This window comes from Mirounga leonina, unplaced genomic scaffold (genome assembly GCF_011800145.1).
Source record: "Mirounga leonina isolate KUSES-001 unplaced genomic scaffold, KU_Mleo_1.0 Mir_173, whole genome shotgun sequence".
In the NCBI taxonomy this organism is placed as follows: Eukaryota; Metazoa; Chordata; class Mammalia; order Carnivora; family Phocidae; genus Mirounga; species Mirounga leonina.
In genome coordinates, this window is record NW_023270447.1 from 66990722 (window position 1) to 67015807 (window position 25086).

Here is a 25086-nt window from a genome sequence, read left to right on the forward strand (position 1 = left end):
TGTGTGTGGATTTTTTTAGCATCTTCTATATATAAGATCATGTTATCTGCAAATAGAGATAGTTTTAACTTTCTCTTTTCCAATACAGATGCTTTTTCTTTTATATTCTTACTTAATTGCCCTAAACCTCCAGTACCATGTTGAATAGAAGTGACTCTCTCTCTCTTTTTTTTTTTTTTTAAGAAGTAGCCCTTTTAACAAACTAATGGTTACCAGAGGGGAGGAGGGACAGGGATGGAGGAAATGGTGATGGGATTAAAGAGTGCACTTGCTGTAGTAAGTACCACGTGTTGTATGGAAGTGTGGAATCACAGTATTGTACACCTAAAGCTAATATTATACCATATGTTAACTAACTGGAATTTTAATAAAAACTTAAGAAAAAAAACGGGTTTTTTTTTTTTGGTGGAGTCAAGATGGAGGAATATATGCGAGAGCCTTGCCCTTGCGAACTGTGGATGATTGTGGTGGGGCCTTTACCATGGATACCATAGATGGTGGTATCTTTCAAGCACTCAAAGATTTTTACAATTCTCCAGTGGGAGTAAACCACAGACTACAAGGGAGTTTCACAGCTATTAAAACCAGGGCTCCGCGGTTGGGAGATAGCTTTGCAGTTTGTGAAGGTTTATTTTTCATGACTGACTGCACTGTGGTTCAAGTCAGAGCGAAAGAAGATCCCTCAAACTCCTTCACAACTGTTGCCTTAACAGGAGCCATACTGACAGCAAGAAATGGACCAGTGGCCATGGTTGGGTCAGCAGCGATAGGTGGCATTCTAGCTTTAATTATAGGACCTGGTATCTCATTGACAAGATTTGCCTCTGCACGATTTCCCAATGGTCCTCAGTTTGCTGAAGACCCCTCTCAGTTGCCTTCAGCCCAGTTACCATCCTCACCTTTTGGAGGCTATTGGCAATATCAATAGGACTTCTTTCCCAGGATTTCTTTAACAGAATGAGCTGTAGTTCAAGAAGGGATTTCAGAATGTAAGTTATGGTCTGTTTTTAAAACCATAGGTGGGACAACTATGGCCACACAGGCTTTGAAGAGACACTTAGCTCCTTTTTCTATTTAAAGGAACATGGTGGGGGGCAGATGTTAAAAGATAATACATTTATTTATTCACACTTGGATTGCATTTGTGATAAAAATAAATGTTTAATATCTGTAAAAGAAAAATAATAAATGTTTAGAAGATGAAGGACCAGAGGGCAAACAACAATGAAACATGACCATCATTTCCTTGGGGACTTCTCTGACTGGTTTTGTTGTCCTGTCAGTCAAACAATAAAAGAACTCCTGGAACTTAAAAAAAAAAGTGGCCCTCATTTGTATTTTGCAAGCAGGCAGCTTTCTACATATCCATGATCTAGGGCCAGGAATAGAGAGACTTGGCAATTATATTTGATTTTGCCATCTTTACGAGATGGTGTAACTACTAAGGAGGGCAGTGCATGAGGCTTTGACAAACAAATCAATTAATATGTTTGCTTTTACTTCCAGCCTTTGTTTCTACTACACTTTTTAACTGGGACAATTGATTTTTTTCTTTCTTCTTCAAGATGAAATAAAGGGAATGAACTAGGGAATGAGATAAATCTAATTTGAATTTCAAATCTATAGTGTAATTCTCAAATTTCAATTCTATAGGCCATGTGACATTGAGTAATTCTCCTCATCTCTCTGAACCTCAGCTTTTTCATCTGTGAAATGGAGATGACACTGTTTCTTAGAGTTATTGAGATGATCAAAGAAGATGATGAATGAAAAGCACCTAACACTGTGCCTGGCACTTTAAGGGCTCAAAAAATGCCGAATCCCTTTGACTTCCGCCCTAGCCCAGAACAAGGTTTCTTCATCTATAGGTTGGGGGGGAAATAACTGATTTTAGAAAGACCTTTCTAATACCCAGACTTATCCAAAGGGAAGGGTTCTCAGGAAGTAGTGAGCTCCAGGCTCTGAGGGTATTGAAGCAAGTTTGAAATGATGAAAAAGGTAAGGTCAGATGACTTTTGTGGTTCTTTAGAGTCTATTAAGTTAATATGAAAATATTCATTGACTTATATGTTACTGAATTTTTTCAGCAACTATTTATTGAATATTTGTCATGTGCCAAACCCTGGGTTAGGTAATGGGGATCCAAGGGTGAGCCAGAGAAGTGGGGTTCCTCTCCTCATGCAGTTCAGTCTTGAAATGAGACTAATAATAAACAGAAAATAAACCAAAAGAATAAGATAAGACCAAGTTTTCCAATCATAGAGAACTGTAAAACTCCAGTGCTAGGGGAAAATAGTATATAGAATTCATGGTTTTTTCCCCATGATTCTTTAGTCTTTGAATTTTAATTTTTTTCTCTTTCCTTTTTTTAAAATATTTTATTTACTTATTGGACAGAGATAGACACGAGAGAGGTAACACAAGCAGGGGGGAGTGGGAGAGGGAGAAGCAGGCTTCCTGCTAAGCAGGGAGCCTGATGCAGGCTCGATCCCAGGACCCTGGGATCGTGACCTGAGCCACCCAGGCACCCCTTTTCTCTTTCCTTTTTCAACCATTTTCTTATTTTATCAACTCTTTTTAAAAAATCTTTTTTAATTTTCGGGGCACCTGGGTGGCTCAGTTGGTTAAGTGACTGCCTTCGGCTCAGGTCATGATCCTGGAGTCCCTGGATCAAGTCCTGCATCAGGCTCCCTGCTCGGCGGGGAGTCTGCTTCTCCCTCTGACCCTTCTCCCTCTCCTGCTTTCTGTCTCTCATTCTCTCTCTCTCAAATAAATAAATAAAATCTTAAAAAAAAACTTTTTTAATTTTCATTTTTACAGTTAAGTTCTATCCTTTTGTTGTATTTAATTTTATATATATATAAAATTTTTTCTTTCTCTACAATTTTGGGATGCAGTTTCTTTTAACAAACCAAAATACATCCAGAATCTAGTGTTTGGCTCTGTATTCTTCACTTGTCTGATCATATGCTCTCTTTTTTGTCTTCTTCTTCTTCTTTTTTTTTTTTTTTGGTTGAAGTTTTAAAACTTTCATCTTTACAGTTATATTCTATCCTTTCAATGTATTTAATTTTATTTATATAAGTTTTTCTTTCTTTACAATTTTGAGATGTAATTTCCTCTAACAAACAAACCAAAATACACTCAGAATATATGTATTGCTCTGTTCTGTTCACCTGTCTGTTTATATTCCTTCTTTTTTTTTGTCTTTTAATTTTCATTTTTACAGTTATTCTATCCTTTCATTGTATTTAATTTTATTTTTGTACATATACAAGTTTTTCTTTCTTTACAATTTTGGGATCTAGTTTTCTAACAGACCAAAATACACACAGGATCCAGTGTATTGCTCTGTTCTGTTCAACCTGTCTGATTATATTCTCTCTCTCTTTTTTTTAATAGATTTTTATTAATTTATTTGACAGAGAGAGACACAGCGAGAGAGGGAACAGAAGCAGGGGGAGTGGGAGAGGGAGAAGCAGGCTTCCCACAGAACAGGGAGCCCAATGCGGGCCTCAATCCCAGGATCCTGGGATTATGACCTGAGCCGAAGGACAGACGCCCAATGACTGAGCCACCCAGGCACCCCAATTTCTCTCTCTTTTTTTTAAAAAAAGATTTTATTTATCCATCTAAGAGAGAGACAGCATGAGCAGGGGGAGAGGCAGAGGGAGAAGCAAGCAGACTCCCTGCTGACTTGGAAGCCTGATGACATGATGTGGGGCTCGATCCCAAGACCTGGAGATCATGACCTGAGCCAAAGGCAGATGCCCAACCATCTGAGCCACCCAGACACCCCTATATTCTTTCTTTTTTAAATTTTATTTATTTTTTTTTCAGTTTCAGGTCTCTTCTGATTTGTTTGGTGTGTATTTCTCTGGGGTTGTTGTTGCCATTTTAACATTTTGTTCTCTTGTTCATCTATTCTTCTCTTGTCAGAACGATAAGACAGAAAAATTCACCTCAAAAAAGAGAACAAGAGGCAGTACTGACTGCCAGAGACCTAATCAATATGGATATAAGTAAGATGTTGGAACTAGAGTTCAGAATAATGATTATAAAGATACTAGCTGGGCTTGAAAAAAAGCATAGAAGACACTAGAGAATCCCTTTCTGAGGAAATAAAAGAACTAAAATCTAATCAAAATCAAGTTGAAATAAAAAAGGCTATTAATGAGATGCAATAAAAAATGGAGGCTCTAAATGCTAGGATAAATGAAGCAGAAGAGAGACTTAGTGATATGGAAGATAAATTGATAGAAAATATAAAAGCTGAGAAAAAGAGAGATAAACAACTACTGGATCACCAGGGGAGAATTCGAGGGATAAGTGATACCATAAAGTGAAACAATATTAGAATAATTGGGATCCCAGAAGAAGAAGTGAGAGAGAGAGAGAGAGAAAGAGAGAGGCAGAAGGTATATTGGAGCAAATTATAGCAGAGAACTTTCCTAATCTGGAGAAACAGGAATTCAAGTCCAGGAGGCACAGAGAACTCCCCTCAAAATCAGTAAAAATGGGGTCAACACCCTAACATATAATAGTGAAACTTGCAAATCTCAGAGACAAAGAGAAAATCCTGAAAGCTGCTTGGGACAAGAGATCCGTAACCTACAAGGGTAGAAGCATTAGGCTGGCAGAGACCTATTCACAGAGACATGGCAGGGCAGAAAGGACTGGCATGATATATTCAAGGTGCTAAATGAGACAAATATGCAGCCAAGAATACCTTATCCAGCTAGGATGTCATTCAAAATTGAAGGAGAGATAAAAGGCTTCCAGGACAGAAACTAAAAAAATTTGTGATCACTAAATCAGCCCTGCAAGAAATATTAAAAGGGATCCTTTAAGCAAAGAGAGAGCCCAGAAGTAACATAGACCAGAAAGGAAAAGAGACAATACACAGAAACACTGACTTTACAGATAATACAATGGCACAAATTCATATTTTTCAATAGTTACTCTGAATGTCAATGGACTAAATGCCCCAATCAAAAGACACAGGGTATCAGATTGGATAAAAAAGCAAGATCCATCGATATGCTCTTAGCAGGAGATTCATTTTAGGCCCAAAGACACCTCCAGATTTAAAGTGAGAGGGTAGAAAACCATTTATCATGCTAATGGACATCAAAAAAAAAAAAAAAGTGGTGGGGCAATCCTTATATCAGACCAATTAGATTTTGAACGAGAGACTGTAATAAGAGATGAGGAAGGACACTATATCATAATTAAAGGGTCTATCCAACAAGAAGATCTAACAATTGTAAATATTTATGCCCTTAACATGGGAGCAGCCAATTATATAAACCAATTAATAACAAAATTAAAGACACACACCAATAATGATACAATAATAAGTAGGGGACTTTAACACCCCACTCACTGCAATGGACAGATCATCTAAGCAGAAGATCAACAAGGAAACAAGGGCTTTGAATAACACACTGGACCAGATGGACTTCACAGATATATTCAGAGCATTCCATCCTAAAGCAACAGAATACATATTCTTCTCAAGTGCACATGGAACATTCTCCAGAATAGATCACATGCTGGGTCACAAATCAGGTCTCAACCAGTACCAAAAGATTGGGATCATTCCCTGCATATTTTCGGACCACAATGCTTTGAAACTGGAACTCAATCACAAGAGGAAATTTGGAAAGAACTCAAATACATGAAGGCTAAAGAGCATCCTACTAAAGAATGAATGGGTCAACCAGGAAATTAAAGAATTTTAAAAAATCATGGAAACAAATGAAAATGGAAACACATCTGTTCAAAACCTCTGGGACACATGAGGCGCCTGGGTGGCTCAGATGGTTAAACGTCTGTGTTTGGCTCAGGTCCGGACCTCAGGGTCTCGGTATTGAGCCCTGCATCAGGCTCTGTACTCAGTGGGGATTCTGATTGAGATTCTTTCTCTTCCTCTCCCTCTGCCCCTCCCCCACCTGTGCTTGCTCTCTCTCAAATAAATAAATAAATTTGAAAGAAAGAAAGAAAGAAAGAAAGAAAGAAAGAAAGAAAGAAAGGAAGGAAAACTAGATCACTAGAGCTGGATGAGATCAACAAAGGAGTGAGAAGACAAGAGGGCAGAGAATGGAGTCCTGAATCACTTCAACATTTGGAGGTTTGCTTAACAAGAAGACAGCAAAGGAGACTACGAAGCATCAGCCAATAAAGTAGAAGGAAATGAGGAGAGTGGTATATTATTGAAGCTAATAAAAGAAAGTGTTTCAAGAAGGAAGTGGTTAACCATGTTGAAAACTTCATAGAAGTTGATCAAGATGAGAACAACAGAGAAGTGTATGTGGCAAACTAGAGGTCAATGGTAGCTTTGACAAGTGCAACTTCAGGGAGTGAAGAGGTTAAAAGGTTGGTTGGATCATTATGAAAGGTTAAGAAGCAGAGAAAGCAAATATAGACAACCTTCCCATAAGTTTGAAGACTTATGGAAAGGTTATGAGTAGGAGTAAGTGGAATGGTAGCTGAAGAGACATATGCTGTCAAGGGAGAATTTTGTTTATGTGTGTTTTAAGATGAGAGATCCTTAGGCATGTGATTTTGGTGATAGACATGATCTGGTAGAGAAGGAGAAGTTGATGGTACAGCAGAGGGAAGGAATTTGATCCTTGGGAAGACAAAGGAATGTGGGATAAGAGTGTAGACCCAGGCGAAAAAGCAGTGAATATGGATCCTGATGCAGATCAGAAAAGTTGGTAGACTCTCTCTCTCTGTGTCAAAGAAAGAAAGAAAAGTTGGTAGATTAGGTGGGAGGAAGATGAATCTGAATGCTTCTACTTTCTCAATGAATTATAAATTGAAGTCATATGAGAGTAAAGGGGGACGGAGTATGTTGGAGGTTTGAAGGGAGTAGAAAAGGTCATATTGGACAGTGGGGAAACAAAATTATACCAGGGGGAGTATAGCAGCATTACTGGGAAGTATTGAGTCTCGTTTAAGGTTTGTAGTCAGAAATTTCAGTTGAGACAGCACAGGTGAGTGATTTTCTCCAGCTATGTCCAGCTGCTCAGGTACAGATGTGGACTACCCAGTGAATTGGGTGTAAGAGGATTTGGAGTTCTGTCAGTGAATGTAATGAAAAGAAAGTGACAAGAGAATTATGAATATTTACAATATTGTGATTGCAGTGATGTACCATGGAATCTAGACTGGAAGAGAAAAAAATGAGAACATGAGGAGAGTGGGATAATTAGTGAAAAGTGATGATGTTGATAGATTAAGGGACTCCATGAGGTTCTGATTCAACACTAGGAGGTGTATTGATTTCATTCCTTACAGTGGCAGAATAAAGGAGAAAAGTCATAAGATTATCCTAATAGATGCTGAAAAACCATTCAGTAAAATCCCACACTCCTGTTAACACACACACACGTACACACACACACACACGATTATTAATAAGCTGGGAATCGAAGGAAATTTTCTTTCTTTTTTTAAAAAGATTTTATTTATTTATTTGACAGAGAGAGACACAGCAAGAGAGGGAACACAAGCAAGGGGAGTGGGAGAGGAAGAAGCAGACTTTCCGCCGAGCAGGGAGCCCAACGTGGGGCTTGGTCCCAGGACCCCTGGATCATGACCTGAGCTGAAGGCAGACACTTAACGACTGAGCCACCCAGGCGCCCCTAGAAGGAAATTTTCTAAATGAGTTAATATATGAAGCAATTTCAACAGTAACTATTACAAATATATAGTAACTTCTGCTATTATTACTCTCTTTCGATAATGTCATAAAAAGTATCTACCAGAAACCAAAGGCAAACATTGTACTTATAGTAGAGGTTCCACATAAGGGGATGCCCACACTATGATCCCTATAAAGGCAATCATCCAAAGTTAAATGTGTAAATATTATATAAAGATACATTCTATCAAATTAAATACTTTATATTAAATGCAGGTGCATCCTATTAAGTTGAACATGTTACTATAATATGCACAAATTGTGCTACTCATGCAAGGAGTAAGTGAGAAAGTATTTGGGCAGGTCTTTAGTCTCCATGAAACTCACCTCAAATAAACTGTTAACATTTTGTTCCCTTGTCAGGATATTTCTAGGGGACAAAGGGAAGTCAGCTGCAGAATATCTTTCATGATGTCTTGCTGTCTGTTGAATGAAGCAACTCTAAGTCAACAATTTGTTTAGATAATGCCTTCATGCTTCTGATAATTGAGAATCTACCCACCAAATTACCTGTTAAAATAAAAATGGCAAACCCCACTAAGTTAAAGTACAAGAAAAGCATGTCAATGATCATCTGTACCAGTCAACAACGCATTGGAGTACTTAACTACTGCTGAGAGACAAGAAAAGATAAGGTATAAATATTGGGGAAAAAAGACACAATAAAAGCATTATTTGGAGAAGAAAGATAGAGCCTACAAAATCTAAGTGAACCAACTCAAAAATTATTAGAATGAATGTTAATAAAATAGTTATATATAAAAGTATCATATATAAATCAATAGCTTTCCTATAGACCAGCAATAACTTATTAGAATATGTCACAGAAAAGAATCAATTCACAATTGCTGCAATGTCTATAAAGAACCAAGAAATAAACTTAGCGAGAAACGTGAATGTCCTATATGAATAAAATTATGAAGTTTTACTCTAAGATATAAAAGAATATCCAAATAAATAAAGACATATGGGAGACCACTTATTTTAAAGATGCTATTGCTACTCAAATTGATCTTTTTAAAAATGAAATTTGGCAGGTTGACAAAAAATGTTAGAATAGCCAAAAATGTTGACCAAATGGGAGGAAGGACTTACCCTATCAGATATCAAAATGTGCTATGAGGCTATAATTATTCAAATATAATATTATTAGCCCAAGAATAGATGAACATAAAAAGAATAAAGTGTCCAAGACCAGATTTTCTTCCCCATCTATCTATCTATTGGAATTTGGTATGAAAAAGATGGCATTTCAAATTAGAGGGGAAAATAATGTCTGTAACAAATGTTGTTGGGACAACTGGCTATTCATTTGGGAAAAATAATATGCTCCAATCATTGCTCACACCATACACAAACATAAATTCCAGGTTGATTAAAATAGATAAACTTCAAACACAAAGTAATACTAGAAACTATAGAATATTTCCAAATTTGGGGGCGCCTAGGCGTCAGACTCTTGGTTTCAGCTCAGATCATGATCTCAGGGTCTTGGGATCGAGCTCCACGTCAGGCTCCATGCTCGGCACAGAGTCTTCTTCTCTTCCTCTCCCTCTGCCCCTTTCCCACTCTCTTTCTTTCTAAAATAAATAAATAAACCTTTAAAAGAAAAGTATTTCCAAATTTTGAGGGGGTAGGAAAGGCATTCTTAAACAAAATACAAAATTTGGAAAACATAAGGAAAAAGACCAACAGATTTAATAACATGAAAAATTAAAACTTCTCACAAAAAACACCATAAAATTAACTATAAAGGTCTCCTACAAAACAGTCAGTTTAAGACTAACAATACAGTAGAAAAATTAGCAACTCACAGAAGAAATACAAATGCTAACAAATTTGAAAATGTGTGCAATCATTAGCAGTCAGAAAAGCAAAGTACAAAAATGAGATATTCTAAAAATTCCTAGCTTCAGGCGTGCCTGGGTGGCTCAGTCAATTAAACGTCTGCCTTCGGCTCACGTCATGATCTTGGAGTGCTGGGATCCAGCCCCGCATTGGGCTCCCTGCTCAGTGGGCAGTCTGCTTCTCCCTCTCCCTCTACTCCTTCCCCCCTTGTGCTCTCTCTCGCTCACTCTCTTTCTCAAATAAATAAATAAGTTTTTTAATAAATAAATAAAATAAAATAAATTCCTAGCTTGAAAAATATCTTAAAAATTTATTACAACCAGTTGGTAAGAGTGAGGGAAATTACTATTCTTGAACAATGTTGGTGGGGTTGTAAATTGGGACAGCATTTTTGGAAGGTAGTCAGTCAGTGTCTATTAAAAACTTAATTGTGCCTTCCCTCAAAAACTTAATTCCATTCTTGGTCTTTGTTTTGAGAAACTTGAACTTCTGTACACACATACAAGGATGTTTTTTCATTACAGCATTGATTGCAATAGGAAAAAATAGAAACAACCTTAACATTCACCAAAGGGAATTGTTAAAAAGTGGGTTACATTTCTATTATAGAATAATAAGTAACAATTAAAATGTATGAGATACATCCATATGTATTGGCATGGAAGGATCTCTAAAATATATTCTTTTTTTAAAGATTTTATTTATTTATTTGATAGAGAGAGACAGCGAGAGAGGGAACACAAGCAAGGGGAGTGGGAGAGGGAGAAGTAGGCCTCCCACCTAGCAGGGAGCCCAATGCGGAGTTCGATCCCAGGACCCTTATCATGACCTGAGCCGAAGGCAGGTGCTTAACGACTGAGCCACCCAGGCGCCCCTAAAATATGTTCTTAAGGTGAAAAAATACAGTTGCAGGATAAGATGTACAATACGATCTTGTTAATATAAAATATAATATGTACTTGTATATGCAAAACTATAAATGCACAGAAAAATGTCAGGGATTATATGTACACATAAAATATTAATAGTGGTTACCTCAATGAGGGAATTAGGAGGCAGCTAAAGAGGACTATACACTTTATTCTTTTTTTTAATTTTTAAAAAAGATTTTATTGATTTATTTGAGAGGAAGAGAGCACAAGCGAGAGAGAGCATGAGCAGGGGAGGGGTGGAGGGAGAAGGAGAAGCAGACTCCCCACTGAACAGGGAGCCCAACACGGGACTTGATCCCAGGACTCCATAACCATGACCTGAGCTGAAGGCAGACGCTTAACTGACTGAGCCACCCAGGCGCCCCTATGCATTTTATTCTATTCATTTTCATAGAATGTTTAAAATAAAGTAATGTATTCATATAGTATTTGCATAACACTAAAATAGAGAGTAATAAAATGAAAGATAATTATAGAAAGTTTGGAACATAAATAGAAACATCCATCCCATCTAAAATCAGAATGGAGATTTTATTAATGTAGTACATGACCATTGTTTAGATTTCCATACCGCTACATCTCAAGAGTCTTGCTTCCCAAAGGCAACCATTTTCAATTCTTTTTTTTTTTAAAGATTTTGTTTTTATTTATTCGTGAGAGACAGAGAGAGAGAGAGAGGCAGAGGGAGAAGCAGGCTCCCAAGGAGCAGGGAGCCTGATGCGGGACTCGATCCCAGGACCCTGGGACCATGACCTGAGCCGAAGGCAGACGCTTAACCATCTGAGCCACCCAGGCGCCCCAACCATTTTCAATTCTTTTGGGTGTTTCTTTGGATATTTACTGCCATATTTCTAGGTAATGTGCTTATAATAGTGTTCAATTAATCACTAAAACTATCTAATGACTATTGTGGAAGATGTGAATTTAATACTGTTATTGACATCCCCTCCTCTCCTTCCATTTTCCCAATAGAGTTATATTACACTTTTTGTTTAAATTTTGCCTTATTTTTTACTACAGAATAAAGCATCCAAGACCATTCTCTCTCTCCCTCTCTCCTATCTATCTATGTATCTATCTATCTATTGAAATTTAGTACATGAAAAAGATGGCGTTTTAAACTAGAGGGGCTGAGGGATGAGGGAAATAAGGAGAGGTTGGTAAACGTCCAGCCATGAGATGAATAGGTCTAATGTACTAATATAAAACATGGTGATTAAAGTTGATAACACTGTTATATAATTAAAATTTTCTAATGGAGTGCCTGGGTGGCTCAGTAGGTTGAGCGTCTGACTCTTGATTTCAGCTCAGGTCATGATCTCAAGGTCGTGGGATCAAGCCCCAGGTTGGGCTCTGTGCTGGGCCTGGGCATGGAGCCTGCTTGGGATTCTCTCTCTCCCTCTGCCCCTCCCCACCCCCTCTAAAAAAATAAAATAAAATTTGCTAAGAGAGTAGATCTTAAATGTTCTCTCACACACATGCAAATAAATATGTGAAGTGATGTATCTGTTAATTAACTAGATGGTGGAAATCCTTTCACAGTGTATATGTATATCAAATTACCATGATGTATGCTTTAAATATCTTACAACTGGGATGCCTGGGTGGCTCAGTCAGTTAAGCATCTGCCTTCGGCTCAGGTCATGATCCTGGGGTCCTGAGATCAAGTCAGCCTCAGGCTCCTTGCTCAGCGGGGAGCCTGCTTCTGCCTCTGCCACTCCCCCTGCTTGTGCTCTCTTTCTCTCTGACAAATAAATAAATAAAATCTTCAAAATAAATAAATATCTTACAGTTTTGTCAATTATATTTCAATAAAACTAGAGGAGGGGAAGAGAGTCACATTAAGAACTATTTAAAATGAAAAACAAGGCAATTATTAACTCTAACAAGAACAAAAAAGTTAAACAGGAAAGGAAGTAGAGTCATAGCGGGTGATAGCTGTGGATTCTGGATATGTCTTGAAGACAAAATTTACTGATCAACTGGATATAGGGTATAAAAGAAGGAGAAGCATTAAGTATAATTCCAAGCTTTCAGTGCTGTTAGTACCCTCAGATGTCTGCATCTCTGTGCCTGAGGCCTTTCCCAGAAGTGCAAAGGAAAAGCCAGTCTTAACAATTCCTACCTTAGATTGGAAGTGCTGGGAAATTAACCCTGACCGTGGAAAGCTAGGTCGACCAGTGATCCTCAGGAATTGGTGTATAAATACCCCAGCTCCTTAGTCCCTCAGATGGGATAATTGTGACACATGTGTTTTATATCAGTTCCCACAAGATTAAGCTCCAGCCAATCAGTGGTAGCTGGCAGAACAACACATCTTCATTGGCCACCTCCTCTTCCATATATCACTTCCCCACTCTCCTCCTAGTGAATCCTGCTTCTGTAAAATATAAACTATTTGTACTTGAATCCTTATCTCAGAGTCGGCTTTTGGGGAAACTCAAAGTAACACACAAGGTTTTCAGCTTAAGCAGCTGGGAAAGACATTTATTAATGTTTATCTATTAATAAATTGACATTTATTAAGATGAGGAAGACTTTGGTGGGTGCAGATTCTTGGGGGGAAGACCAGTAGTACATTTTGAACACATTAGTTTTGAGGTGCCTATTAGAGCACCAAGTGGAGAGGTTTAGTAGACATAGAGATACACAATCTGGAGTCAGGGAAGAGATTGGTCTAAAGATATATATTTGGGAGTCAACAGTATTTGGATATTATTTAAAGCCAGGAGGCTGGATAATATCACTAAGGGAGTGAGTGTAGATGGAGAAGAAAAGAGATTCTGGGATTGATAGGGCCCTGGGCACTGTAACATTTAAAGATCAAAGAAATGAGGAAGATCCAGCAAAGGAGATTGAGAAGAAATGGCCAAAGAGGTAGGAGGAAAAGAAGGGTGTATGAAATCCCAGAAATGAAGGGAGGCAAGTGTTATATTAGTCCCTTTTTAAAAATATTAGTCTCGGGCGCCTGGGTGGCTCAGTTGGTTAAGCGACTGCCTTCGGCTCAGGTCGTGATCCTGGAGTCCTGAGATCGAGTCCCACATCGGGCTCCCTGCTCAGCAGGGGGTCTGCTTCTCCCTCTGACCCTCCTCCCTCTCATGCTCTCTGTCTCTCATTCTCTCTGTCTCAAATAAATAAATAAAATCTTAAATAAATAAAAATAAAAATATTAGTCTCTTATTTTTTGTTTGTTTGGGTCTCCTTCATTTATTTGGGGGGCTTTCATCAAATGTCTGCTGATCTTTTTGTCCACTCACGTTGAAGAGTCAGGTATTAAAAGGTTGATTTGAATTCTGTATCTATGTGTGGAGTTTCAGTGGCTTTTATAATAGCAGCTACAACTTGTTCAGTCTCTCCAGAGAAAGTGTCCTCATTTTCATACCTAGGAAGGGATTAACCTAGCTACCAAACAAAGAGACTGGGGTGAGAGTAGACAGAGAAGTGTGTTTTCTCTTTTGCGGTATATAGACTTCCAATGAGATTCCTTTTTTCTAGTGAGGCACCTCTCCGGTTCAATTGCTCTACAGACTAACCCTCGAGACTCCTGCCGGGCAGGGGCAGGCATCTCACAGGTGCAAGATTGTAGATGGACCTGAAGGGCTAATGGATCATAGAGACTTTGATCCAATCCTTTGTCTTTAATCCATTCTTCTCCCTGGGTCTTTCTTCCTGGGTTTCTGGGTCCTCTCTAGTACTTGAGCTTAGCCGGAGTTCTGTGGCAGGAAATGCCATGCTTCTCATTAGCACCACCTCTGCAGACACTTGGTATGCAGTCTTCTCAGCCCTGCTAATTTTTCCACTCGGCTTTCCATCTTCTTATCCTCTGATGCCTCCTCTCCTACTCTCTTTATCCTTGTGGGTTTATTCTGGTTTTATTCACTTGCTGTCATTTTTGTGGGGCTCCAAGAAGGAGAAGAGATAAACATATGTGTTCAAACTACCAGTTCTCCTTCTCAACAACAGTATTTTGAGATATCAAATGTATAGCAATGTCCTAGGTTCTGGGACCAGAATTTTAGAAGAGATGGGAGTTCTTCCCTAGAGAAGCCACATTCCTTAGAGTTCTTGGTGCCTCTGGTCTTCCAGAGTCTCTCTTGTTTTCTTTTTCCCAGAGGCTAGAACTGGACCAGAAGTATTTCTGCCTGGTCCATCCATCTATTTTCCAACTACCTGACTGTGGAGGCGTTTCCTACTTGCCAAGGGGCCAACTCAGGTTGACTCCTCCATGTTGTCAAGCCTTCTATGTCCATAATAGCCACACGAGAGGAATATGCCCAACTGTATTAAATCCTAAAAGTGATGGTAGTCATAAAAAGGATTCTCCGAGTTATATAGGGAAAATATTTGGGAACTTTGGGCAGAGAGTATGTATATGGAGTAGGTAGGGGTGATTTGGACCACAAATTTATATTATTGCCCACATAATATGGGCTTAGGCTTAGACTAGTCTTTCTATATCCATTACATCATTCCATTTTGTTTAATGGTGGTGGAAGGAATTAGCATTTATTTAGTGCCTACTGCATACCAGTGAGTTAGGGGTCTGAGCACGTACCACTTCATATAATCATTATTTCTTTTGGGGGAAATTGAATCTGAGAAAAGGGAAGTAACTTTCCTGAAGTCACACAGCTGATAAATGGGAGGGCCAGTACTGGAATGAGGATCTCTCTGATGCCAGTGCCCAGGCTTGTTTCCTCTGACTCTTGCCTCACCTGGACTATAGCAACAATCTCCTCATTGCTATTCCTATCTCCAGCATTTCTCTTCTCAGCCCATTCTCTAGGCTATAGCAAGCTGAACTTCCTGAAACACATGTTTACCTTGACTTAACATTGGTTGGCTTCTCTTTGGTAATGTGGGTCCAAATTGTTTGATATTTAATGGTGGTAAGAATCAGTTTGTTATGTGATTTTAGGCAAATCATCTTCTGTTGCATACTGACCCAAGCCAGTTTGTTCATTTATTAATTATATTCTATTAATAAACTATTAACTATTGAGTGGGGTTTTTTGGGGGGTTTGTTTTTATTGCAAGGGTGAGGGGCAGCTATCAGTAGCCTTCAACAGGAAGAGATGGGTCACATGTTCCTTCCTCAAACCTTACCACCAAGTGGTGTGCTACAATGAAAGCAAGTCTCAGACTGAAATCTGCCACAGGCTCAAATATTTATTAACAAGCAGGCAAAACCAGTCATACAACTTGTTAGCTCAATGAAGTCTTAGCTCCTGATCTTTTTAGACACTTTGCCAAGCACTTGGCATGAAAGGTTTACTTTAGGTAAATAAGAAAATATTCTAGCAGCAGGATTTATCTGACATGCTAGTCAGAATCAGGTAACACAATCCTCCACTAAATGGGAAGAAAAAAACTGAATAGGTCCTAGCCCATAACATCTCGCTAAAGGAACCTTGTTGGGCACACTAGATTCTTATATCTTGGCTAGGCAAGGGTGGGGATGCTTGTACAATATAATACTTTTACCCGAATCACATATCTTGACACCACTCATTTCACCCATGAGAAACTGTATCTAACATCTAACTGTATTCAACGGTTTCTAATGCTGATTGGAGACGGAAATAGTGGAAGTTCTTATAACTGCTACTGGAATGTAGACAATTGACTAGCATTCTCAGATACTAACTAACCACTCCTAAAGTATATTTCTTATTAGGGTACTTCAATGTTAACTAATAGCTTTACACCCTAATAGGTTTACACTAAAGCTAGTTAATATACATGTATATCAAACTTTCTAGTCTGAAGTATTTTAACACTTATTAACATATAATATATCATATTCTATATTCTATATTATTGTATTTAATATAAGTAAATTACAACATAATACCTCCTCTAGGGCTCATTTTATTTATGATAGGATGAACTGACTTCTAAAGTTTCTTCCATGATTCTTTTTTTTTTTTAAAGATTTTATTTATTTATTTGACGGAGAGAGAGATCACAAGCAGGCAGACAGGCAGGCAGAGGGAGAGGGAGAAGCAGGCTCTCTGCTGAGCATGGAGCCCAATGCAGGGCTCGATCCCAGGATGCTGGGATCATGACCTGAGCCGAAGGCAGACACCCAACCGACTGAGCCACCCAGATGCCCTTTCCATGATTCTTTTTTTTAAAAGATATTTTATTTATTTATTTGAGAGAGAGAGAGAGCAGCGAGAGAGGAAACACAAGCAGGGGGAGTGGGAGAGGGAGAAGCAGGCTTCCCGCGGAGCAGGGAACCCGATGCGGGGCTCGATCCCAGGACCCTGGGACCATGACCCGAGCCGAAGGCAGAAGCTTAACGACTGAGCCACCCAGGTGTCCCCCCTTCCATGATTCTATAAATGGAATTTAATGCAGTTGTAAGGATCTGGGTTAGGATCATGAAAAGACTTTACTGATAGTTGGTAGAGGGTCATCAGCATGAAAACCTTTTCTAGAACACTCTCAGATTTTCTTCAAAGGATTTATTTTTCTGGGGTGCCTGGGTGGCTCAGTCGGTTAAGCACCTGACTCTTGATTTCAGCTCAGTTCATGATCTCAGGGTTGGGAGATCAAGACCCGAATCATCCATGCCCAGTGTGGAGCCTGCTTAAGATTCTCTCTCTCCCTGTCCCTCTGTCCCTCTCCCCCCTTCACCCTCTCTCTCTTTCTCAAAAAAAAAAAAAAGAGAGAGAGAAAGAAATAAAGAAAACAACCCCCCCAAACCAAAAGATTTATTTTTCTAAAATAGCAGCTCTTCTCTTTATCCCCCAACAACACCTGTCATCCTTTAACCCTCCCTTTTTAATAAACTTTTAAAAACTGAGTTTTAACTGACATATAACATTATATTTGTTTCAGGTGTACAGTGTTATGATTCAATATTTGTATACAGTTGACCCTTGAACAACATGAGTTTAATTGTGTGGGCCCACCTATATGGGCATTTTTTACAGTAGAGTGCTGTAAATGTATTATCTCTTATGATTTTCTTAATAACATTTTCTTTTCTTTAGCTTTATTGTAAGAATACAGTACCTATAGGCTCTGCACTCAGCGCAGAGTCTGCTTGAGATTCTCTCCCTCTGCTCCTCCCCCTGCTTGAGCTCTCTCTCTCTCTCAGATAAATAAATAAATAAAATCTTAAAAAAAAGAATACAACACATTATACATACAACATACAAAATATGTGTTAATATACTGTTTATGTTATTGGTAAGGCTTCTGGTCAACAGTTAAGTTTTTGGGATGCCCGGGTAGCTCAGTTGTTAAGCGTCTGCCTTTGGCTCAGGTCATGATTTCAGGGTCCTGGGATGGAGGCCTGCATCGGGCTCCCTGCTCAGCAGGAAGCCTGCTTCTCCCTCTCCCACTCTCCCTGCTTGTATTTCTGATCTCACTATCTCTCTCTCTGTCAAATAAATAAATAAAATCTAAAAAAGTTAAGTTTTTGGGGAGTCAGAAGTCATATGTGGATTTTCAAATGCATGGGGAGGTCAGCACCCCTAACCCCCCACATTATTCAGTGGGCAATTGTATATTTTGAACTGATCACCACAATCTGTCACCATGCGTAGTTACAATTTTTTTTCTTGTGATGAGAGCTTTTAAGATCTACTCTCAGCAACTTTCAATTATGCAATATAGTATTATTAACTACACTCACTGTGATGCACATTATATCCCCAAGACTTATTTATTTTATAACTGGAAGTTTGTACCTTTTTAAAAAAGATTTTATTTATTTATTTGTGAGAGAGAGAGAGCGCACGAGCAGGGGGAACAGCAGGCAGAGGGAGAAGCAGGCTCCCAGCCAAGCAGGGAGCCCGAAGTGGGACTCAATCCCAGGACCCTGGGATCATGACCTGAGTTGAAGGCAAACGCTTAACTGACTGAGCCACCCAGGCATCCCATGAAGTTTCTACTTTTTGACTCCCTTCACCCATTTCACACACTCTCCACTCCCCCGCCCCCACCTTGGACAAACACCAATCTGTTCCCTGTATCCATGAGATCTATGAATTTGTTTTTTAGATGCCACATAAAAGTGAGATCATATGGTATTTGTTCTTCTCTGACTTTTTTCATTTAGTATAATGCCCCGAAGATCCACCCGTGTTGTTGCAAATGGCAACATTTCATTCTTTTTTATGGCCAAATAATGTTCCTGTGTGTGTGTGTGCATCACATTTTTAAAAATCTATTCATCCATCAATGGAAAGTTAGTCTGTTTCTATGTCTTGGCTATTCTTTTTTTTTTAAGATTTTTTTTTTTTTAATCTGACAGAGAGAGACACACAACAAGAGAGGGAACACAAGCAGGGGAAGTGGGAGAGGGAGAAGCAGGCTTCCCGCGGAGCAGGGAGCCTGATGCGGGGCTCGATCCCAGGACTCTGGGATCATGACCTGAGCCGAAGGCAGACGCTTAACGACTGAGCCACCCAGGCGCCCCTGTCTTGGTTATTCTAAATAATGCTACAATGAACATGGGGGTGCATATATCTTTTCAAGTTAGTGTTTTCATTTTCTTCAAATAAATACCCAGAAGTGGAATTGCTGGATCATATGCTAGTTCTATTTTTAATTTTTTGAGGAAGTGACTGCACCAACAGTGTACAATTTCCCTTTCCTCCACATCCTCACAAACACTTGTTATTTCTTGTCTTTCTGGTGATAGCCATTTTAACAGGTGTGAGGTGATATCTCATTGTGGTTTTGATTTGCATTTCCCTGATGATGAGTGATGTTGAGCACCTTTTCATGTACCTGTTGGCCATCTGTATGTCTTCTTTGGAAGAATGTCAATTCAGATTGTCTGCTCATTTTTTAAAATTTTAATTTATTTTTTAAGTAGTCTCTATACCCAATGTGGGGCTCAAACTCACAACCCGTAGATCAAAAGTCTGATGCTCCAATGACTGAGCCACCCAGGTGCCCCCTGCTCATTTTTTAATTGGATTTTTTGTTCTGTTTTTATATCAAGTTGTATGAGTTATTTATATATTTTGGATAGTAACCCCTTATAGATATATGATTTGCAAATATTTTCTCCCATTCAGGAGGTTGCCTTTTCATTTTGTTGATGATTACATTTGCTGTGCTTTTTAGTTTGATGTAGTCCCACTTCTTTATTTTTTCTTTTGTTTCCTTTGGTTTTGTGTCAGATCCAAAAAATAATCAAGAACAATGTCAAGGAGCTCACCACCTATGTTTTCTTTTAGGAGTTTTATGGTTTCTTACATTCCAGTCTTTGATCCATTTTGAGTTCATTTTTTTGTGTGTACAATGTAAGAATGTGGTCTAGTTTCATTCTTTTGCATGTGGCTGTCCAGTTTCCCTAACACCATTTATTAAAGAGACTGTCCTTTCCTGTTGTTGTATTCCTGGCTCCTTTGTTGTAAATTAATTGGTCATATATTCACAGGTCTCTCTCTACCTCTCCTTCCCCCCACCCCCTTTAATGTAAGCTCTACACCCAACACGGGGCTTGAACTTATGACCCCAAGATCAAGAGTCACATGTTCTACCAAGTGAGCTAGCCAGGTACCCCATTTATAGGTTTATTTCTGAGCTCTCTACTTTGTTCCATTCACCTATGTGTCTGTTTTTATGCCAATACCATGCTGTTTTGATTATAATAGTTTTGTAATACAGTTTTCTTTCTCAAGATTGCTTTGGCTACTTGGGGTCTACTCTCTAATCCTTTAACATCCTTTATTTTTCTTCAAAACATTTATGACTACCTGACATTATATTTGCTTATTTGTTTATTATCTATCTTCTGCTACAAGAATATAATCTCCATAAGAGCAGAAATATTGTTTAAATACATATCTTCTATGCCTGACCCATGGTAGGGGCTTGTTTCAATTATCTATTACTGCATAACAAACCATACTAAAATGTAGTGGCTCATTTATTTGCCCATGATTCTGTCATTTGGCTAGGCTTAGTTGATCAGTTCTGTTCTTGGTCTCATCTTTGGTAACTTACATGGCTGCATTCATCTAGAGGCTCAGTAGGGCTGGATAGTCCAAGATGGTCAAGTCTAGCAGGTAGCTGTTGGCTGAAGTGCCTTTATTCTCCTCTATGAGGCCCATACAGTAAGATACCTGAGGTTTCTTAAATGGTAGCCACAGTGCTCTAAGATAATGAAAATAAAACCTGCAAAGTTCCTTAAAGCTTAGCCTCAGAAGCTCTATATACAATGATACTCTCTCTATATTTTGTTCATCACTGCAAGTAACAAGGACAGGCAGATTTAAGAGACTGAGAATTAGATGGGAGGCATAGCAAAATCACATTGAGGAAGGGAGAGGACACAAAGAGCTGTGATTATTCTAGCAATCCATCACAATATTCAGTAAAGGTTTGTGGAGTGAATGAATGACTGTCTGAAGTTCCATGCTTCATATTCAAGTTCTGCTGTGATCATACTTCCCAGAGCACAGATTTCATATCTTTCCCGTAACACTCATCACAATCTGCTCTGTGTTTTCTATCCTCAAAGGAAGTTACCTTGTCTCGTTCTCTCCATATATTCTGTGTATCCAAAAGATATTCAGTCTCCAAAAAGACACTCTATAGATCCTTGAGTTGAATTTAATTCAACAATCTTGACATCCTATCCCCTACCTTCCATTCCATCATCTCATGAAGTCACTGATTGAACAAGTCCCTGAAAATTCTTATCATCATTCCTGTCTCGGTGCCCTTACCCGTTTCATCTTCCCTGCCGAAAATACTCTCCTTTGGGGCCCCTGGCTGGCTCAGTTGGTAGAGCATGAGATTCTTGATCTCGGGGTTGTAAGTTTGAGCCCCATGTTGGGTGCAGAGATTATTTTAAAATAAAATCTTTTAAAAAAATACTCTTCCTCTATGCTTATTTCACTTAGCTACCTTGGCCCTACCCTCTAAATTCCAGGGGAGGGGGGCATTATAACAACTGTGATAAATCCCCTGGTTGAATACCACTAATAAAACCATCCTTTGGGCTTATAGTGGGAAAAATGTTGTTTTGTCTGTCCAGTACCATCTCCTGTCTTAGGAAGTGTTTCTTCCCCAACTATACTGTGCTTGAAGGAGTTACTATATTACTGTAAGATTCTGTCCTTCTAGGTACAGTCCAATTATCTGACATGTCTGAAGTAGGCATTAGCCTACCCAAAAGCAGGTGCTGAAAGCAGGAGTGGAGCAGATCACCTTTGTCCTTCTGTGATGGAATCCCCTTCCCTAGACACACATATATGCGTAGAGTCTCCCTACTGGTTGAGGAATATGTGATTGAAGTATAATTGACCAAGTGCTGAGGATGCTGATGTCTAAATAAACACTCTTCTCACCACCAAGCAATTAAATGTCTCTAGGGCTTTAGGGGAGGGTTGGGTCATGAAAATACTTGGGTTTTTATAAAAACTGAAGCCAAAAGCCTGAGGAAAAAAAGACAATAAAGCAGGACAGAGGAATTGTTCTTACACATTTCCCCCGCCTTGGGTACGTAGCCAGAAAGGAAAAGAAAATTAAGGAGAAATTATACTAACAGGAAACAAAAAGCTGCTGAGCTGAGGTTCTGGGTACTTCACAGAGAGAAGTTTGGAAATGGAATGGAGAGATGAGCCTGTGCCTGGGGGGCACCTCTTCAGCCACCAGGAAAGCTAAGAGAGAGAGCTCCAATGTGGACAATGTGTGGACAGGGGGGGTCTAGGACACTCTTTGTTCCCAATCCATCTCCTTCTCTCCATTGCTACTATCACTGACCTAGTTTAGGTCCCTCTAATCTCCCACCTAGACAACTGGTCTTCCTGCCTCCAGTCTAATCCCCTTCCAATCCAGCCTTCATACCCTGTCAGAATAATCTCTCTCAAACACGTATCAAGCCACGTTGCTCTCCTTCTTTACAACCCCCACCCTCAACCCCAGAAGGCCAGTTCATATTTGCCTAAAAACTAGACTGTAAGCATAGCATGCCAGACTTTTTTTTGTCCCCTGTTTAACTTTCAACCTTCTTTCTGGCCATTCCCCCCTCCTCACCCAAACACATACCCTGGGCTCTAGTCATACTGACCTACTTTCAGCTCCCCAAACGCAACACACTTCATCAAGCCCCTGTGCATACCTAAGCGCCTTCTCCTCCCTCTGCCAGCCCAGGGAGCTGCAATCCATCTTTAAAACTCAGCTCAGGAGTCATCTCCCCATGGCTCACCCCAGGCAAAGTCACTTGCCTTTCTCAGGGCCCCACAGGTACCTGTACACACTCCTACTATCACACATGCGCATTTATTTGCCTGTCTCCAACCAACAATGGGAAGTTCTCCAAGAACAAGACTGTGCTTTATTTATCTGCATAGTCTCCGTGTTTAGGCTTAACATAGATGCTCAAGGTCTGTTAAATGAGCGGATGAATATTGGATAGATCCTTGAGCTTGCCAAAAGTTGCAGTAAAAGAGCTTCTGCATAGGGGCACCTGGGTGGCTCAGTCGTTAAGCGTCTGCCTTCGGCTCAGGTCATGATCCCAGGGTGCTGGGATTGAGCCCCACATCGGGCTCCCTGCTCCACGGGAAGCCTGCTTCTCCCTCTCCCACTCCCCCTGCTTGTGTTCCCTCTCTCGCTGTCTCTCTCTCTAAAAAAAAAAAAAAAGAGCTTCTGCATACAAAATAGTGGAGAGCGTGTGTGCTGTCGTGCCTTGGAAAAGGCCCTGAGTTTTGGTTTTGTTTTTTAGGCCACGGTATTTTAATCATTCATTCAACAATTATGTAATAAGCACCCCTTATGTGTCAGGTCCTGTGCCATTTTTAAAGGTCAGGGAGTACTTAAATTAAGCCAGAAAAACAGCCCTGGCCTTACAATGGGGCACTCTCCAGGAGACGATTAAACTGTATGGAGTTACGGCATGAAATTATTTATTTTTTATTTTTTTAAAAGATTTATTTATTTATTTGAGAGAGCGAGAATGAGAGAGAGTACATGAGAGGGGGGAGGGTCAGAGGGAGAAGCAGGCTCCTCGCCGAGCAGGGAGCCCCATGCGCGACTGGATCCCAGGACTCCAGGATCATGACCTGAGCCGAAGGCAGTCGCTTAACCAACTGAGCCACCCAGGCGCCCCGGCATGAAATTATTTTTAAGAGCATATTCTGGGAGATGCAATTATTTCACTACACCAAAGGAAAATTTAAACAATTCTGAATAATTTTAAAATGAAAAAAAAAAAACCAACAATTTTTTTTAGGGTAGAGTGGCTACAGGCAATAGATGGAATGACATGACCAAGGACTGCCACACGGTGGCAGTGCTGCTCCAAGGATAAAGACTCGGCGGCCCAGGACTTGAGAAAAGCAAGCCACTCCTCACACTCAACTCCAGAAGAATAGTAGTACTAAAACTTTAACATGGGAGGCTTTCTCAATTTGCAGAAAAGGTGAAATAAAATATATAATTTAATCAACTTTCTCCTCCAAACTTTCATAAGCTTTTGGAATCTGCTTTTGTCTTCCAGCGAGCAAATATAAATATAACTTCGGAATGGGCTGACCATGTTAAATCCTGTGGCTTATTTTCTCATAGACATGTAATCTCAGAATTCCTTTTTTATATTGATTTTGGGTGACATAAGGATAAATCCTAGTAGTGAAAATGTTTCCTAATTTCTATGACCAGATTAGGTGTGGTCAGTACTGCAAAATATTTCCTTTAGACTACCATACGTCCAGGTGATCTGCCAAGTAAACCCATTTGAGAGTCCATCTGATCTGATTGGATTGGATCCAGTGTTTTCTACTTATAAATAATGAAAACAAGGCTCTGAGAAGCTAAACAACTTACCTAAGTTTACAAAACCCTTTATTGGACAGGTTCAGACTAATCTCTGCAAAGTGAACACTGCAGAGATTTCCCTTACTACCATCAACTTCATAAACAGAGCTTGTTGGATGACTTGCTCTATTTATTTATTTTTAATTTTTTAATTATCATGTAATGTATTACTTGTTTCAGGGGTACAGGTCTGTGATTCATCAGTCTGACACAATTCACAGCGCTCACCATAGCACATATCCTCCCCAATGTCCATCACCCAGCCACCCCAACCCTCCCACCCCCCTCCACTGCAGCAACCCTCTGTTTGTTTCCTGAGATTAAGAGTCTCTTATGGTTTGTCTCCCTCTCTGGTTTCATCTTGTTTCATTTTTCCCTCTCTTCCCCTATGATCCTCTGTCTTGTTTCTCAAAATCCTCATATCAGTGAGATCATATGATACTTATTTTTCTCTGATTGACTTATTTCACTTAGCATAATACCCTCTAGCTCCATCCACATAATTGCAAATGGCAAGGTTTCATTTTTTTGATGGCTGCATAATATTCCATTGTATATATATACCATATCTTCTTTATCCATTCATTTGTTGATGGACATCTAGGCTCTTTCCATAGTTTGGCTATTGTGGACATTGCTGCTATAAATTTGGCATGCATTTGCCCCTTCGGATCTCTACATTTGTATCTTTGGGGTAAATACCCAGTAGTGCAATTGCTGGGTCGTAGGGTAGCTCTATTTTCAACTTTTTGAGGAACCTCCACACTGTTTTCCAGAGTGTCTGCACCAGCTTGCATTCCCACC

The 25086-nt window shown here is 39.5% G+C and overlaps 1 pseudogene; it reads left to right on the plus strand.

Moving 5' to 3' along the window:
• The first annotated feature begins 416 nt into the window (after positions 1-416).
• Positions 417-1215, plus strand: LOC118020262 (annotated as a pseudogene).
• The last annotated feature ends 23871 nt before the right edge of the window (positions 1216-25086 follow it).